The sequence below is a fragment of the Halichoerus grypus genome, chromosome 9 (assembly GCF_964656455.1).
Source record: "Halichoerus grypus chromosome 9, mHalGry1.hap1.1, whole genome shotgun sequence".
NCBI lineage: Eukaryota > Metazoa > Chordata > Mammalia > Carnivora > Phocidae > Halichoerus > Halichoerus grypus.
The window spans coordinates 132,474,559-132,490,866 of NC_135720.1; the positions used below are offsets into that span (position 1 = coordinate 132,474,559).

The following is a 16,308-nucleotide window of genomic DNA, read 5'->3' on the forward strand; positions in this document are numbered from 1 at the left end:
TCAGATATAAGCATAAATTACCACAAATACCTCACCAAAGGTCAACACAAAGCATATTAAGTACTTTAGGCTGCACTGATCTTCATGGTTAGTTCAAATATGTTTTACATATACTTTCCTCAGTTATGTTCATATAAATATCTCCCATTAGTGTGGAAAGTATGGAAGTCTGGCTTCTGGAAATAGGAGATAACTGAGCCAGAATTCCCTATAGAGCCTGCTGAACATTTTAAAAATAAATTTACTCTTACCCATCAACAATCGTCATCCTTGAATGCCATTCAAAGCTAATTTTATTGAATACAATGGATGATGAAGCTGATGGTGGTAAGATGTGCCCAACAAAGCTGTTGTTTTTGTATAAATAGTAAAATGGCTCTGAACGATTTCTGACAGCAAAATTAATGGAAGCATTATGTTGCCTTCCAAAGTGACTACTTTGGAAGGCAAAAGCATATATATGTTGTTCTGTCTAATTTGATTACTTATAAATCCTGTTGCTTTAGAATTAGATAATTACATGTTGTAGGAAAAGAGTGCTTCCCAAGGGCTGGCCAGTTTGCTAACCACTTTTATGTGGATTTATCATCTCAACTTCATGAAGGTTGAAAAGGTCTGTCTCCACCCACTCTGGCAGAATCTGAAAGTTGCCTACCCAACATCCATCTCCCTTTCTTCTTTAGAAGAAAGCCCCTATGTTATGTGAAACTTCACATGCCCAATGAAAGCACTAATTTACCAGCTTACCTTGCAATTAGCGGCGGCCAATGGGATGAAAAACAGAAGTCGGTAAGTGAAGCTTGCAGAAAGGAAGGGGGACAGGTTGATGGCATGTACCCCTTTGTCCTTTTCCATTTCTCCCTCGGTCAGGAATTTGGGTGAGATGGCTGGAGCACCAACTTTCATCTTGTCATTTATGTATGGGAACCACAGATGAAAGATGGTAGAGGATGAAGACGAAAGAAACCTAGGTCTCTGGTAAAATCATGGAGCTATCATCCTAGCCTATGCCTGTCTACCACCAGACTTATTTTATACAAGAGAAAGATAAACTCATAGGTGACTATGCCACTATTATTTGGGATGTTTTGGTTTGTACCCTTGAACCTAATCCTAACTGATATACCTTTACTCATTCTTACATATAAGAGAATTGAGGCTGAGGGTAGCTTGTCTAAAGCCCAACAGCTAGGCAAATAGAGGCCCAGAACTCAAATCACATAATCTGACTTCAGAAACTCATACTTCTCAGAACCCACATAGGCTTTAGTTTATCGATTAAGAAAGAAAGACACAATGTTTGTCCATTTGCCTTTATTTAGCTCCCACACAATGCTATAAAATCACATAAGTGACAGAAAGTAGACTCCCTATTAATCCATTGCACTAAGACTATGAATTGCTGAATAATGAAGCATATAATTTATCTGCTGCATAAGTTAATGAAACTGATGTAAAGAACAGCACTTAATGATGAAAGTCAACTCTCCTCCCATACCAGGGCTCAAAACGACTTTTCAGGAGGCAACTTCAACCCAGCTAGACCCTACGTCCCCCTCCAAAGGAATGCATGACTATGCACAAAGCCTTTTTACCAATCCGGGTCACATCCAGTCTCATGTATGGTTTCTTTTCTTCCTTTTTTTTTTTTAAGATTATTTATATATTTGAGAAAGAGCAAGAGAGAGAGAGCATGAGCAGGGAGAGGGGCAGAGGGAGAAGGAGAGGCAGACTCCCTGCTGAATGAGGAGCCCGACATGGAGCTTGATCCCAGGACCCCGGGATCATGACCTGAGCTGAAGGCAGACGCTTAGTGACTGAGCCACCCAGGCGTTCCCTCATGGATGGTTTCAATGCCCAAGTGAAATGAAGTTCTACAGGATCTACCATAATTCATTATACTGATGAGCATGAACCCCATTAAAATTAAGGTGCATAATTGCACAGGAAAAGTGGCCAGATCACAATGTGAACCATTCTCTCTCCAGAAGAAGTGATAACTGACATAGGCCACCACCTAATCACCAAAGTTTGCAGCTCCTGTCAGGCAGCCCTCTCCCCGGAGCTGTCTCAGTCCACTCCTGGCAACCACTCCTGTATCTCACTCTTCCCATCCCAGGAGTCACAGAGGCTCCCACAGATTATCTACCCTGGCATACTGCACTGTCCCTAAGAGTTCCCCTTCATCTTGTCCTGCAATTCCTTTATAAAACTATCCTTACGTGACCCAGTTGGAGCATGCCTTTCTTTTCCTGCCTGGGCTCCCCAATAACTTTTGAGCAGGTGCAAATAGGTATATGGAAGTCCTGAGTGCCCTTGGGATGACAGTAATGTGACTTGCAGGAGTTCAAGCAGAACCCTCACCCCCCACATGGCAGGACTAGCCACTCAACTTCTCTGCACCTTGACCTTCCCCTTAGATGAAATGAAGGGCCTAGGTGGTCCCCAGGATCTGCCTAGATATAACATCGTCCCAGGGATCTCCTCCATCTTCCCTGACCTTCCCCCCTCCATTTTCTGTTACTACTTCTTCTCCTTCCATGCACACCCCATCCCCATCATCCACACCACACAAATCCCAAGTGTCAGCTCAACTGATGATCAAGAATAAAGGACAAGGGCGTCTGGGTGGCTCAGTTGGTTGAGCCACTGACTCTTGGTTGAGCATCAGTTCATGATCTCAGAGTCAAGGGATCAAGCCCTGGGCCAGGCTTCGTGCTCAGCAGGGAGTCTGCTTGGGGATTTCTCTCCTCCCTCTGCCCCTCTCCCCTGCTGGCTCCCACTCTCTCTAAAATAAATAAATAAATCTTAGAAAAATAAAACAGAATAAAGGACAATAAAGTTAGAAAGGAAATAAAGAAATCATTTATTTCTTTTCTCCCCATGCATCTTAATCTTAGAACCACTGCAAAATCAGACTCACTAAATTCCATTTAAAATCTTAATATGGATTTAAAACTATTTGGCAATGTGGTGACTGGCATACATTACAACTTCACAGTTAAACAGCTCGGGTTAAAATTGCCTTTGAATATTGATGTGCCCAAGGTTAAGGAATTATAAGTAGGTCCTCGGTCAGCTAATTCTAAAACAATCCACCCCGGACTTCTGTTAGCATTTAATCATTGCAAAACGGCAACAAATGCAGAACAATGTTGGAATCTGGTGTCCAGAAAAGAATTCAGCCAATTTATGATTGTCAAGCACTTATGCAACTCAGCCTTGGAAAAAACAGAGCTCTGAGCCATCTTCCATTTCCAATTGTGTAAACCACAAAATCAGCAGCTCCCAAGAGTATCCATAAATGTAATCCCCAATTTTCCAACTTAAAGTTGGGGGTATACTTCAATCACACAGGTAAGGCTGATCCTCAGACTGGGATGGAAATGGGCACAGGGTAGTCTAGGGTCAGACCTTGCTCTGCCACCTTCTGCTCATGGGAACTGGGGCAAGTTTCAGGAGTTCCCTGAGCCTCAGTGTCCTCACTCATAAAGTAAGGAGAAAAATGCATATCTAATCCAACAATCCCACTTCTGGGCATATACTCAAAAGAACTGAAAGTAGGTCTCGAACATATGTATACCCATGATCATAGCAGCACTATTCACAATAGCTAAGAGGTGGAAGCACCCAAAGGTCCATCAATGGATGAATGGATGAGCAAAATGTGGTGTGGCGGTATAATGGAATATAACTCAGCCTTAAAAAGGAAGGAAATCCTGTCACATGCTATAGGATGAACCTTGAGGACATTATGCTAAGTGAAACAAGGCAGTCACAAAAGGACAAACAGTGGAACGCCTAAGTGGCTCGGTTGGTTAAACATCTGCCTTCGGCTCAGATCATGATCCCAGGGTCCTGGGATCGAGTCCCACATCGGGCTCCCTGCTCAGTGGGGAACCTGATTCTCCTTCTGCCTGCAGCTCCCCCTGCTTGTGTGCTCTCTCTCTCTCACACACACATTAAAAAAAAAAAAAAAAAATAGAACAAATAGTGTATGACTCTACTTTTATGAGGTACCTAGAATAGTCAAATTCATAGAGTTGAAGAGTAGTGGTTGCCAAGGACTGGGGGCTGGGGGGAGGAGGAAAAGTTTTGCAAGAAGAAAAAGTTCTGGAGATCTGTTTCACAATATAAATACACTTAACACTACTGAACTGTGCATTTAGAAATGGTCAAAATGGTAAATTTTATGTTATGTAGTTTCTACCAGGGTAGAAAAAAATGCTCACTTCATTTAATCTTTGAGAGAATTAAATGATAAAAGTAAAAATGCCCGGCACACAGGTGATGCTCAGTAAATGTGATGTCTTCTCCTTCCTCCACCTCACTGGAGTGGCTTGTAAATTATTTAAAACCTTAAAGAGAACCCCAGCACCCAAAACATATGGATATGGGTAGGAAAGGGAGTCAAACTCCATCTCAATTTCCTGCCGCCCCCCCTTTCCTCTTTCAATTCTTTGAGCCCAGGCCAGGTCACTCTCCAAAACAAAGCCTCAGGCAAACAACTCTGGACAGTCTGCCACCCACTTAGAACAGGTTTGGCATCTGTCACCTAATACCCCAGACCTCATCTCTGGGACCCCTGGAGCATACCCCAGAAGTTGCCTCTCTTTCATCTAGAGACAGAGGCCCTGAGACGTTCCTTCTCTGCTCTTCATATAGTTTTGAAAAAGTAGCAGTCTATTCATTCATTCCTGCAAGTAATAGCAGGTGCCCTCACCATGCCAGGCAGGGCTCTAGGCACTTGGGGTACAACAGTAAACAAAAGAAATGAGGTACTTCCTTTCGCAATGCTTGTCTTCTATTAGCCTTCTTTCAGGGCTCATACAATTTATCAATTCTCATCTCTGTGCCTCTCACCATACTGCCTGAAAGTCCCTCCTTGCCTCTCCTTCCCATTCAAATAGTAACCCATCTGTTTAGGGTCCAGCTCAAGTCCGAGCTCCTCCTTACTGTTCTTCAAGTTCCTCTGATCTTGCTCTGAGTTTTCCTTTCCCTAACAGTCCTGGTACCTGGAGCCTACCCCACATCATTCAGTGCTAAGTTACACTGCTTTCTTCTTTCTTTTTTCTTTAAAAAAAAAATTTTTTTAAGTAGGTTGCACACCCAACATGGGGCTTGAACTCACAACCCTGAGATCAAGAGTTGCATGCTCCACCCACTGAGCCAGCCACACTGCTTTTTTTACATGCAGATTGAGATTTAATCTTGTTTCCTAGCTGGATTACGGCCCCCTATTGGTCAAGGCCATCTTCATTTGTCCCCTCACCCCCTCCCACCTCATAGGACCTAGCACACAGTATTTGCCCAAGAATCACACTCCTTAGCTTCTTGAATCTTCGGGTGTGATGTGAAACATGTCTTCTTCGTGCCAGGGTGGTAGAGCAATCTGTTCACTGGAGCTGTGTCTATAAATTCCTGCTTTCTTAAAAGTATATCTAATTCAATATGCCAAAATAACTTCTATTGGAAGTATAATTTATGGGATACGGTTAAATATACATGTTTAAAAGAACATCTGTATTGAATTTTCCCCAAAAAAATCCAATGAATATTTTATACTTAATCAGTGACACTGTCAACTGATTTTTTTTTTTTAAAGCTTTTATATATCTAGTACTATGTGTAGGAAAGGAAAAATTTCCTCTACCCTCTTAGGTTCTGTGCCTGGGACCTAAAAATTAAACTGACAAAAGACAGATTAACAAAAGAAAAGGTTTATTTTATATGCACACAGGAGGTGCCACAGAAAAGAAATGGAAATTTCAAAGGGGCAGTTAGCCCTGGACACTTGCACACCATTTTAACAAGGACAATAAATTGTGGAGAAGTAATTACACAAGAGAAGGATGGGCAAATTGGAGCTTCTAGGGGTGGTAAATTGTGGGAAGGTAAATATATAGTGGAAACTACTGGAAGATAAGAATTATTTAGTAAGGTTTGTTATGCAGACTCAAGTAGTGCCTTCTCCAATGATGAGAATCTTCTCTAGTGACTGAGAGTCATTGTCCTCTTGCAAATACGGGAGGAGACACCCTTACAAATGAAAATGTATGTTACATTTACAAAGCAAAATTTATACCCAGCTTTGAGACAGAAAGGGGAAGAGAGTTAATTGCCTTCAACTCAAAATAATCTTAATGCCAAAGTAGCAATATTGTGGGATGGCATACTTTGGGATGAGGGGAACTGGGAGTGACAAAAGATTAGGCAAGACAACAGGTTTGTCAACAGATTTAGGAAATGTTCACATAATTGCATGGAGCATTGTAAACCAGGGGCGCCTGGGTGGCTCAGTCGGTTGAGCATCTGACTCTTGATTTTGGCTCAGGTCATGATCTTAGAGTCGTGAGATTAAGCCTCGTGTCAGGCTCCACACTGGATGTGGAGCCTGCTTAAGATTCTCCCTCTCCCTCTGCCCACCCCACCTCCCTACCTATCGCCCCACCCCCCCACCCCTGTGCTGTCTCTCTCTCTCTCTCTCTAAAAAAAATAATAATAATAAAAGGAGTTGTAAACCATTATTTAAAACTAACTTCCTTCAATTCTTGAAGTTTAGTTTGAATGCATATTTATTTTTTTGTTCTGAGTCTTTTTGAGGAGGAGGCAAGAAGAACAACTTGACCCATAGTGGTAATGATGCATAACAGCAAAAAAATACCTCCAAGGAAACACCTCAGGCATGAATATCTATGTGCAATTATGCAATAAACAATCTTCCATTATCTATGGAAGATACAAACTATATATCTTCAACAAAACAAGAAATTACAAAATCAATAATAATATTGTCACTTTGAGTAATGTTTCACTACCTAATTCTAGAAAAGAAGAAGTAAATGTGTCCTTACCTTTTGACATCCTCCCTTTCAATGTAGGACGTAGAGAACACTAGGCTGAGAATCAAGACTTACTTTCTACATCAGTGTTGTCCAATAGGAACATATACTGGGAACGATATACGTAATTTTCAATTTTCTGGTAGCTGCAATAAAATAAAAAGAAACAGATTAAACTAATTTTAGCCCATTATATCCAAAATTCATCATTTCTGCATGTAGTGAATATAATTATTGAGATATTTTCTATTTTTTTCATGCATGGAGAAAAAGATTTTTCAAAATCCAAGTATATTTATACTCACAGCACATCCCAATTAGGACTAGCGCCATTTCAAGTGCTCAGTAGCCACATGGGTCTGGGGGCTACTGAACTAAACAGCTCTGCTCTAGATTCTGACCTTTGGGGAGCCAGCTACACGACCTTGGATTTAACCTCCCTGTTCCTAAGTTCCCTCCCCTTTAAATTGAGGGGCAGAAATAATCACTCCAAGTTCTTTCTAGTTTAAATTCTATTGTGTCCATAACTTGCATACCAGAGGAAAGACAACCATTCCCCCAATTTCAAATGTAGTCCATGATATTTATTTATGTAAAATTAGTACATGCCCATTGTAGAAAATTTGAAAAATACAAAAAACTCTAAAAACAAAATAAAACAGGGTTTCCTAGCTAGCTTAGTCAGTAGAGCATGGGATTCTTGAGATTTTTTTTTTTTTTTAGATTTTATTTATTCACTGACAGAGAGAGAGGGAGAGACGGAACACAAGCAGGGGGAGTGGGAGAGGGAGAAGCAGGCTTCCTGCTGAGCAGGGAGCCCAACGTGGGGCTCAATCCCAGGACCCTGGGATCATGACCCGAGCCGAAGGCAGACACCTAATGACTGAGCCACCCAGGCGCCCCGAGCATGGGATTCTTGATCTCAGGGTTGTGAGTTCGAGCCTCACTTTGGGTAGAGAGATTACTTAAACATAAAATCATTAAAAATAAATAAATAAAACAATCTACAATCTACCCAAGCATATCTACTATTAATACTTTGATTAGTTTCCTTCCTGATTTTTTTTTTAGCTCAAGGATCAGTTGAAACTTTGGGAAGCACTTAATACATTACTATATCCTCCCTTACATATACGAGGGATTTCAAAAAAATAAAATTCATGCAATTTAATTCCCCCCCAAAAGAAGACAGTTCTATATTATGTATGCTTTTTTTTCTGTTACTTTTTTTTATTGAGATAAAATCGGCATAGAACATACAATTGACATAACATATAACCTTGTATGTTATGTTACATGCTTAACATAACAGGTTGTGTGTTAGGTTACACGAGTAACAATATTACAGCGTAATGATTTTATACATGTATGTATGGCAAAATGATTTCCACAAGTCTAACTAGCATCCATCACCACACACAGCTACAATTTTTTTTCTTGTGATGAGAACTTTTAAGATCTACTCCCTTAAGCAACTTTCACATATAGAATTCGGTATCATTAACTAGGGTCACCAAGCTCTCCACGACATCCCCAGGACCTTTTATCTTACAACTGGGAGTTCGGACCTTTTGACCACCTTCACCCACGATACCCATGTGTATATCTTGTAACATGAAAAGCATCCAAATGATTTTCTTTCAAAATCAGTTCATTATAGGGATCTTTCTCTTCTCTCTCCTGTCCTTATTGCTGCCTTCTGTTTATTCCCATGACGTGTTTATCTTGGGAGTCTTTAGTTTCTGTCCATTTTCTCTCCTCACTCCCCATCTGTATTCAGGGTCACCCGTTTCGGCCTGCCTACTCGGGGGGGGCCCCCCAAGACTTATTACAGCTGCTGGTCAGGCCTCAAAGGCCAGGCTCTCCCGGGGACGATTTCCTCAGCAGGGCCTGAGTCTCTCGTTAGGATAGAGTAACCAGGCCATCCACCACCCCGCTCAGCTTGGCTATTAAGGGTTGCAATTATTTCGGATGTCACCTCAGGGCAACGGTAAAATTTTACTTTGAATTGCTTCCGCCAACCTTTCTGAAGTTTCTTTTCTAACCCAGCAATTAGTCAAAACGAAGGCATTAAAATAACTATTGAATCGTTCGGGTATTTGTGGGAGCGGTTTGGATTTTTCAGAGGGTTGAGAGGAAAATTGGGTTTTACACCCCCTAAGACGCCAACCTTCCTTTTTCTTTCTTTTTCCATTTCTAATTCCTTTTGTTCTTTCAGAGGGAGAGGGGTGTGTGTGTGTGTGTGTGTGTGTGTGTGTGTGTTCTTAATTGTCAAAAGTGCTCAGCCGGAAGAAGACAGGAAATGGAATTAAAGGTGAAATGAGTAGCCACCCGGCAGCAGGTCGCGTGTAGAGAGGCCCTGTATCTTTTCACATCCTAAACGTGGGCCCAGCGCCACTCCGGCAGCCCCCACCAGGACACCCCCCCCCGCGCTCTTTGATATGCTAATCGCGGCTGTGGGTTGGTTCAGGCTGGCAAGAGAGCAGAGGTTTTCGGATGGCTGACACGTTACAAAGCTGCAAACTTCAAAGCCCAGTTTAAAAGGTTCTGTTCTCATCCAGCAAAATAAGTTTGCTTTTTACAATGCCGAAGAGAAAATCCCAACAAATTAGAGTGGAATCTTAAACAATGAAACAGGCCCAACTCAGAAATAAGGAACCAATCAATGCTATCAACATGGCTTCTATCTGTCCTTAGGATTAATCATTTCCAGATGATAGCATGCATCTGATTAGGTTTCTCTGGCGGCTCTCCCCTCCATCAGGCCCTGAGAAATGGGGAACGAGCAGGAGGCTCCGAGGCTGGAGTCTGACATGTGGACCCATCAGCAGGTAACACTGTGCTTTGAATGGGGTCCAGGTGGTTTCTGACAGAAAGGACGTCAGCAGAGGGTAGGACTCCAAGAAATGCAACTCCTGTCTTTTAGAAACACACATGTGATTTCCCAGTGTCTCCTAGTTTTTTCAACTTCTGACAAAAATGGAGCTACCTCACCAGGGTGGGCCCTGTATGTTTGTAGAATGCCTAATATCACACCCAACCTACAATTCTACCATTTTTTAAACTTAGCTTTTTCGTTCTTGAAGACAGCTGTAGTCTTTGTCTTAGTCTGCTTGAACTGCCGTAACAAAATATCGTAGACGGGGGAGGGGTGCTTAAACAACAGAAATTTATTTTCTCAGTTTTGGAGGCTGGAAATCCAAGATCAAGGTGTCCACAGGGTTGGTGTTTGATGAGAGCTTCCCCTGTGGGCTGTAGGCAGCCACCATCTTGGGGCCATACCCTTAAGGTCTCATTTAACCCAGGTCTCATTTAACCTTAATTACCTCCTTACAAACCCTATCTCCAAATACGGTCATGTTGGGGGTGAGGGCTTAAAGCATGCACCATCCCAAAATAGACCACGTTAGCATAAGGATTATATTGAGCTAAAGTCCACTGGGAATCAACAAATGCGGAAAGAAGCTTTCTCAGATCTTCCCTTATCTGACTGAAAAGCAGCAAGTTCTGTGAAATACGGTTGCCATAAATTTCCTCTTCAGGGTGAATTGACTCCCAGAAGGGAAAACCCCAAATCCCTTCTCCATGGGAGGTCAACGGCCCTGAAGGAGAGGGAAAGAACACTCGTTTATAGATGAACATTATCACAAACTTTCTTAACTCTCATTTGTTCTCTTAAAAACCCACTTGTCACTCCTAAAGAAATCTATTTGTTCTTTCCATAAAAGCCTTTTCTTCCCCCCACTCCCTTTCCCCTACTAAATTAGGGATATAAACCTCAAACTTTAACCATTTAACCAACCAGCTACTCCTTTTGTTAGATCCGTATGCCTGCAACTAAAGCTTTTCCGTCAGTCTGTCTTTTGTCGGCTTACTTCGAAGGCCTCATTTTGCAGAACCAAAGAGAGTAGAGGAAAATTTTTTCTCCCCTACAGGCTTCAATTTATGAATTTGGGTTGGGAGTTGGGGGTGGGGGTGGGCAGAGACACGATTCAGTCCGTAGCAGTCTTCAAGCTTCCTCGGTTAACCAAAACCCTTGCACTACCTTTGAAGAATGAACAAGGCAAGCTAGGAACAGAGCTGTGTCCACAAAGAGAGAAGGGGAAGGGTGGGGGCTGATGAACAGTGACCAAGATGGCAGCATGCCTCACTTCCTCCCTCACAGTTTTACCTGGGGTCTCCACCACCTCCAACCTTATTAGCTTTCCATTTTGATCTTGAAAGGACTGTCTTTTCCATGGGTCAATGCATATTTGTGTGAGCCTGCGTGAGTTAGGGAGTGGTAGCAAAGGTTGAGAAAAGGTTGTCAACAGCTTTGAAGGGTAGCAGATGGGCAACCCCAAAATCTGTTTCTTGGGTGTAGGATTGTTTTGAGATGATAATTCCTGAGAAACTGCAGGAGAATCTCTGAAAACGGAGTGGAATTTAGCCTTTTGTAAGGGACATTTACATTTACAAAGGAATTCCTCATTTGTAAGTGTCTTCCTCCCTTTACCAGGAAGAGAAGGACGACTCTCAATCACCAATAAACTCTTATCAATGGAGAAGACTCAGACTTAATCTGCATAACAACCTTCTCCTTCCTTGTTTACCTTGCTTTTCCGGGTAACCTCCCTCAACTGGCCCCCTCATCCCCCCAACATCTTTCTTTTGTCTTTAGCTTAAGATTGTATTTAAGGTGGTGAGTTGGGGGCCATTTCAGGGAATTTTATTAAATTTTCCTGGGTATCTCCTAGGGATACATGTTTTTAATTTCTGTTTGCTTTTCCTATCGTTCATCTTTTATTGCAGGGGATCTCAGCCACAGAACCTTCTAGGCTACCCATCGAAGGTAGAAGGAAAATTCTTTTTCCTTCCCTACAGTTTGAACTTAAACCTAAATTTAAGCCGTGTTCTTCCCAGTATTCAACCCATCTGGTGGTCCCGCGGGGCAGCCCTGCCAGGAGCCTATTTGGGGGAGGGCTGGTACTTCATCCCCAGGCACTGCCTCCTGGTCCCCATCTCCAGATAACCCTCAAGCCTAGTCCTCGGGGACTTCTGCCCAAGTCACAGGAAGAGAAGTTAAGAATGAGAAAACAAAAGACCTTTTTACTAAATTCTCAGAGACCCTGGGAACCTTGTTTGGGTATAAGAGTATCATACAGGTGGGAAGGGAGAGAGGACCAACACCCTCCACTCCCCCCAACACGCACACACACACCCATCAGGTTGGGGCAGTTCAGGACAGCCCTTCCCTGCAGGGACCCAACAGCTCCAGGTGTACCAGGAGGCTGCCATTCCAGCAGCTTGGTCTCCGCCCGGCACTGGCTCTAAATGGCGGCTTTGGCAGCCACAGAAATAGCTTCCGCCTCCTCTGGGGTCCGGTATGGCCCACAAGAAAAATGGCCATATACACCAAGATTAACTGTAAAGAAAAAAAGTACTGGAAGGAAATAGAGCAAAAGGTTTTCTTTCCTATGGAGATAGCAGCCTACATCATTGCTTCCTTTGAGATTTACATAAACCTCATTCAATGCCCGCCCCCACCACCCAGAAGGAAGTCTGAGCTCCTCCCCCGTCTCCAAGAATTCCGGAGGGCTTGGCTTCTCAGATCTGCTTCTCCCATTTCCTGTCCCCCTTCAGTCTCAGTCCCACGGATATCTCCCCTCCCTCAGTTCTTTTCTTCTCCCTGCCCTTCCTCCGCGCCCCCCCCCCCGCCCATTTCTTAAAACACCAAGGCTGTGGGTGTAACAGACTCCACAGAAGGTGTGGGAAATTGGTGAGGGGTGGGGCAGAGAAGGATGCCCATTTCATCACAGCACTTAAAATTCCTCCAGCCACCCCCACGCCAGTGAATTCCTCCCCCCCCCCCCACATCTGCACAGCCCCTGGCCACCACCTGCCTCACCACTGCTCAACCCATCCCCCACCCTCACATGCATCCCCCTGCTCGGCTCACAGCTCCCATCTTCCTCCTCTCCACCCTCGAATCGGAGCAGTTGAACTACCGCTGTGTCTCCCTGCCTCCCTCTACCAGGCCTGGGCGAAGGCCCTGCTTGCATTTCACCCTTGAAGTGTCCTGTCCAGGTATTTTGTGAAACAAAAGGCTATTTACTCCGGAGAGGAATTCAGCCAATCCCCGAGGGTTAGAAACAGCCTCAGTACCCTGTGGTTTAAATTAGTATTTTACCTTTACTACAAGTGTTTTCCATACTTTCCCCACAAGTATGTATTAATTTGAAAAAAATTTTGAGTGAGAGTTCACATAACTATGGCCAGTGGTTCTCAACCAGGGGTGATTTTGTACCCCCGGGGGACATTTGGCAATGTCTGGAGATTTTATTGTCAAAACTGTGGGGTGGGAGTGCCACATGTAGATAGAGACAAGGCTGCTAAACATACTACAATGCACAGGACGGCCCCCCTCAAAAAAGAATTATCTGGCCCACAATGTCAGTGGTGCCAAGATCGAGAAACCCTGCTATGGGCCAATAAGCATCTAAAGAAAGTGACATAGTGACTTTCTCTGCTCCAGTTTAAAGGGACCAGTTAAAAGAAGTCATTCCCTTCACTTTTGACAGAATAACAACTAGGAATTATTGAGAACTTACTTTGCTCCTAACAACCCTATAAGGCAAGTGGTTATCCAATTATCAAAACTAAACGGAAGGGGATAAATAATTTGCCAAGGTCACACAGTAAGTGTGAGACTAGGATAACCTGAGCCATAGATGTATGTGCGAGGCAGGAGGCAATCTGGCTGACATTCAGTTTGGTCTAAAACTTGCCATACACAGATATTACTTACATTCCCACCGGATTGCTATGCAAACAGAGAAGGGACTAAAGGGGACGTGAAACTTTGACCATTAAGTTTCACCCCCAAATTGTGAAGGGCAATTTTGTATTTTTTTTTAAGATTTTATTTATTTATTTGACAGAGAGAGACATAGCGAGAGAGGGAACACAAGCAGAAGGAGTGGGAGAGGGAGAAGCAGGCCTCCCTGCGGAGCAGGGAGCCCGATACAGGGCTCAATTTGGGACTCAATCCCAGGACCCTGGGATCATGACCTGAGCCAAAGGCAGACGCCTAAGGACTGAACCACCCAGGCACCCCGGCAATTTTGTATTTTGTAAACAGAACTTCAAAAGTATGTTTCATTCGGGAAACTTGATTTCTGTCCTTTAAAAGTAATTAATCATATAGTTGATGCACTAATTATATATAGATATAGATCTGTATTTTAATACTTTTAAAGGTACATTTTTAAATTGTGAGGAAGGGGGAAAAGAGGCAGGCCCACACAATTTCACTGGCAAATTCTACCAAATGTTTAAAGAAGAATTAACAGCAATTCTACACAATCTCTAACAGAAAAACAGAAGAGGAGGCAACACATCCCAATCCATTTTATGAAGCTAGTATTACCTTAATACCAAAACTAGACAAAGATAGTACAAAAAATGAAAACTACATGCCAGTATCCCTCATGAGTATAGATGCAAAAAAAATCCTTAGCAAGATATTAGCAAATAGAATTCAGCAATATATGAGAAAAATTATTTACCATGACCAAGTGGGTTTATTTCACGGATAAGAAGCTGGTTCAGTATTTGAAAGTCAATTAATATAATCCACAATATTGACAGAAAAAGTCACATGATCATATTCCATGCAAAAATGCATTTGACAAAATTTAATGTCCGTTCATGATTTTTAAAATCTTGGAAATAATAGGAATAGAGGAAAACTTCCTCAACATGAAAAAGAACATCCACAAAAAAGCCTGCAGCTAACATTTTACTTACGGGTGAAAGGCTGAATGTTTTCCCCTAATATTAGGAACAAGGCAGGGATGTCTGTTCTCAGCAGTCTTATGCAACATAGTGCTGGAAGTTCTAGCCTATGCAAGAAGGCAAGAAAAAGAAATACAAGGCATACATATCAGAAAGTAAAAAATAAAATTGTCCTTATTTGCAAATGACATGATTGTCTCTGTAGGAATCTACCAAAAAAGGAAAAGAAAAGAAATAATAATACAGCAAGGTTGCAGGATATAAAATAAATATACAAAAATCTATTGTATTTCTATATACTAGCAAGGAACATGTGGGCACAAAAAAAATTTTTTAATATAATGTCATTTACATTTACTCATTAGGTATAGATCTAACAAAACATGGACTTGTGTGATAAAAACTAAACAATGCTGATTTTTTTAAAAAAATCAAAGAAGATCTAAATTAGTGGAGAGGCATGGATTGACTCAACATAGTAATGATGCTAATTCTCCCAAAACTGATATATAGGTTTAATGAAATTCTTATTAAAATCTCAGATATTTTTGTAACTATAGATAAGATTATTCTAAAATTTATATGGAAAGGTAAAGGAACTAGAATACTAAAACAATTTTGAAAAAGAATAAAGAGAAAAATCAGTCTACTTGATTTTGAGATATATTATACAGCTATAGTAATCAAAACTGTGCAGAATTGGCAGAGGGATGGACATATAGAGCGTGGAACAGAATAGTGACCCAGAAATAGACTCATGCAAATATACCCTACAGATAGGAAAAATAGTCTTTTTACAAATGGTGCTAGAGAAATTAGACATTAAAAAATATATAAAATTGGGGCACCTGGGTGGCTCAGTTGGCTGGGCATCTAACTTCGGCTCAGGTCATGATCCCAGGGTCTTGGAATCGGGCCCCAGATCAGGCTCCCTGCTCCGTGGAGAGCCTACTTCTCCCTCTGCCTGCAGCTCCCCCTGATTGTGTTCTCTCTCTCTCTCTGTCAAGTAAATAAATAAAATCTTTAAAATATATATAAAATATATATTTAAAAAATATATATAGAATAAAATGAAATAAAAATTTCCATCTAATTCTCACACCTTATACAAAAATTAACTCAAAATGTACCATGGTCTTAAATGTTAAATTTAAAGCTATAAACTTTTAGAAAATAATAGGAGAAAATCTTCAGGATCTAGGGCTATACAGAGAGTTCTTAGACTTGATACCAAAAGCATGATTCATAAAAGGAAAAATTGATAAATTGGACTTCATCAAAACTGAAAATTTCTCCTCTATGAAAGGCCCTCTTAAGAAATTGAAAAGACAAGTTAGACAGTGGAAAAAAATATTTGCAAATCACATATCTGGTAAAGGACTAGTGTCTAGAATATATAAAGAACACTCAAAACTCAGGAGTAAAAAAAAAATCCAATTACAGCATGGGCAGAAGACATGAAGAGACATATTACCAAAGAGAATATACAGATGGCAAATAAGCAGAGGAAAAGATGTTCAACATCACTAGCCATTAGGGAAATGCAAATTAAGACCACAGTGAGATATTGCTACTTGTCTACCAGAATAACTAAACTGAAAAATAGTGACAACACTAAATTCTCATGGGGATGTGAAGAAACTGGATCATTCATACATTGCTGGTGGGAATGTAAAATGGTACAGTCAAT

The 16,308-nt window shown here is 41.7% G+C and overlaps 1 long non-coding RNA gene across 1 annotated transcript; it reads right to left on the reverse strand.

Annotated features, from left to right (window-relative positions):
• Positions 1-6,860: 6,860 nt before the first annotated feature.
• LOC118532533 (uncharacterized) lies at positions 6,861-15,608 on the reverse strand. Its single transcript, XR_013440974.1, has 3 exons — positions 15,467-15,608; positions 14,631-14,725; positions 6,861-6,988 (listed from the first exon to the last, which is right to left on the reverse strand). It is a non-coding gene; the product is annotated as an uncharacterized LOC118532533 (long non-coding RNA).
• Positions 15,609-16,308: the final 700 nt, after the last annotated feature.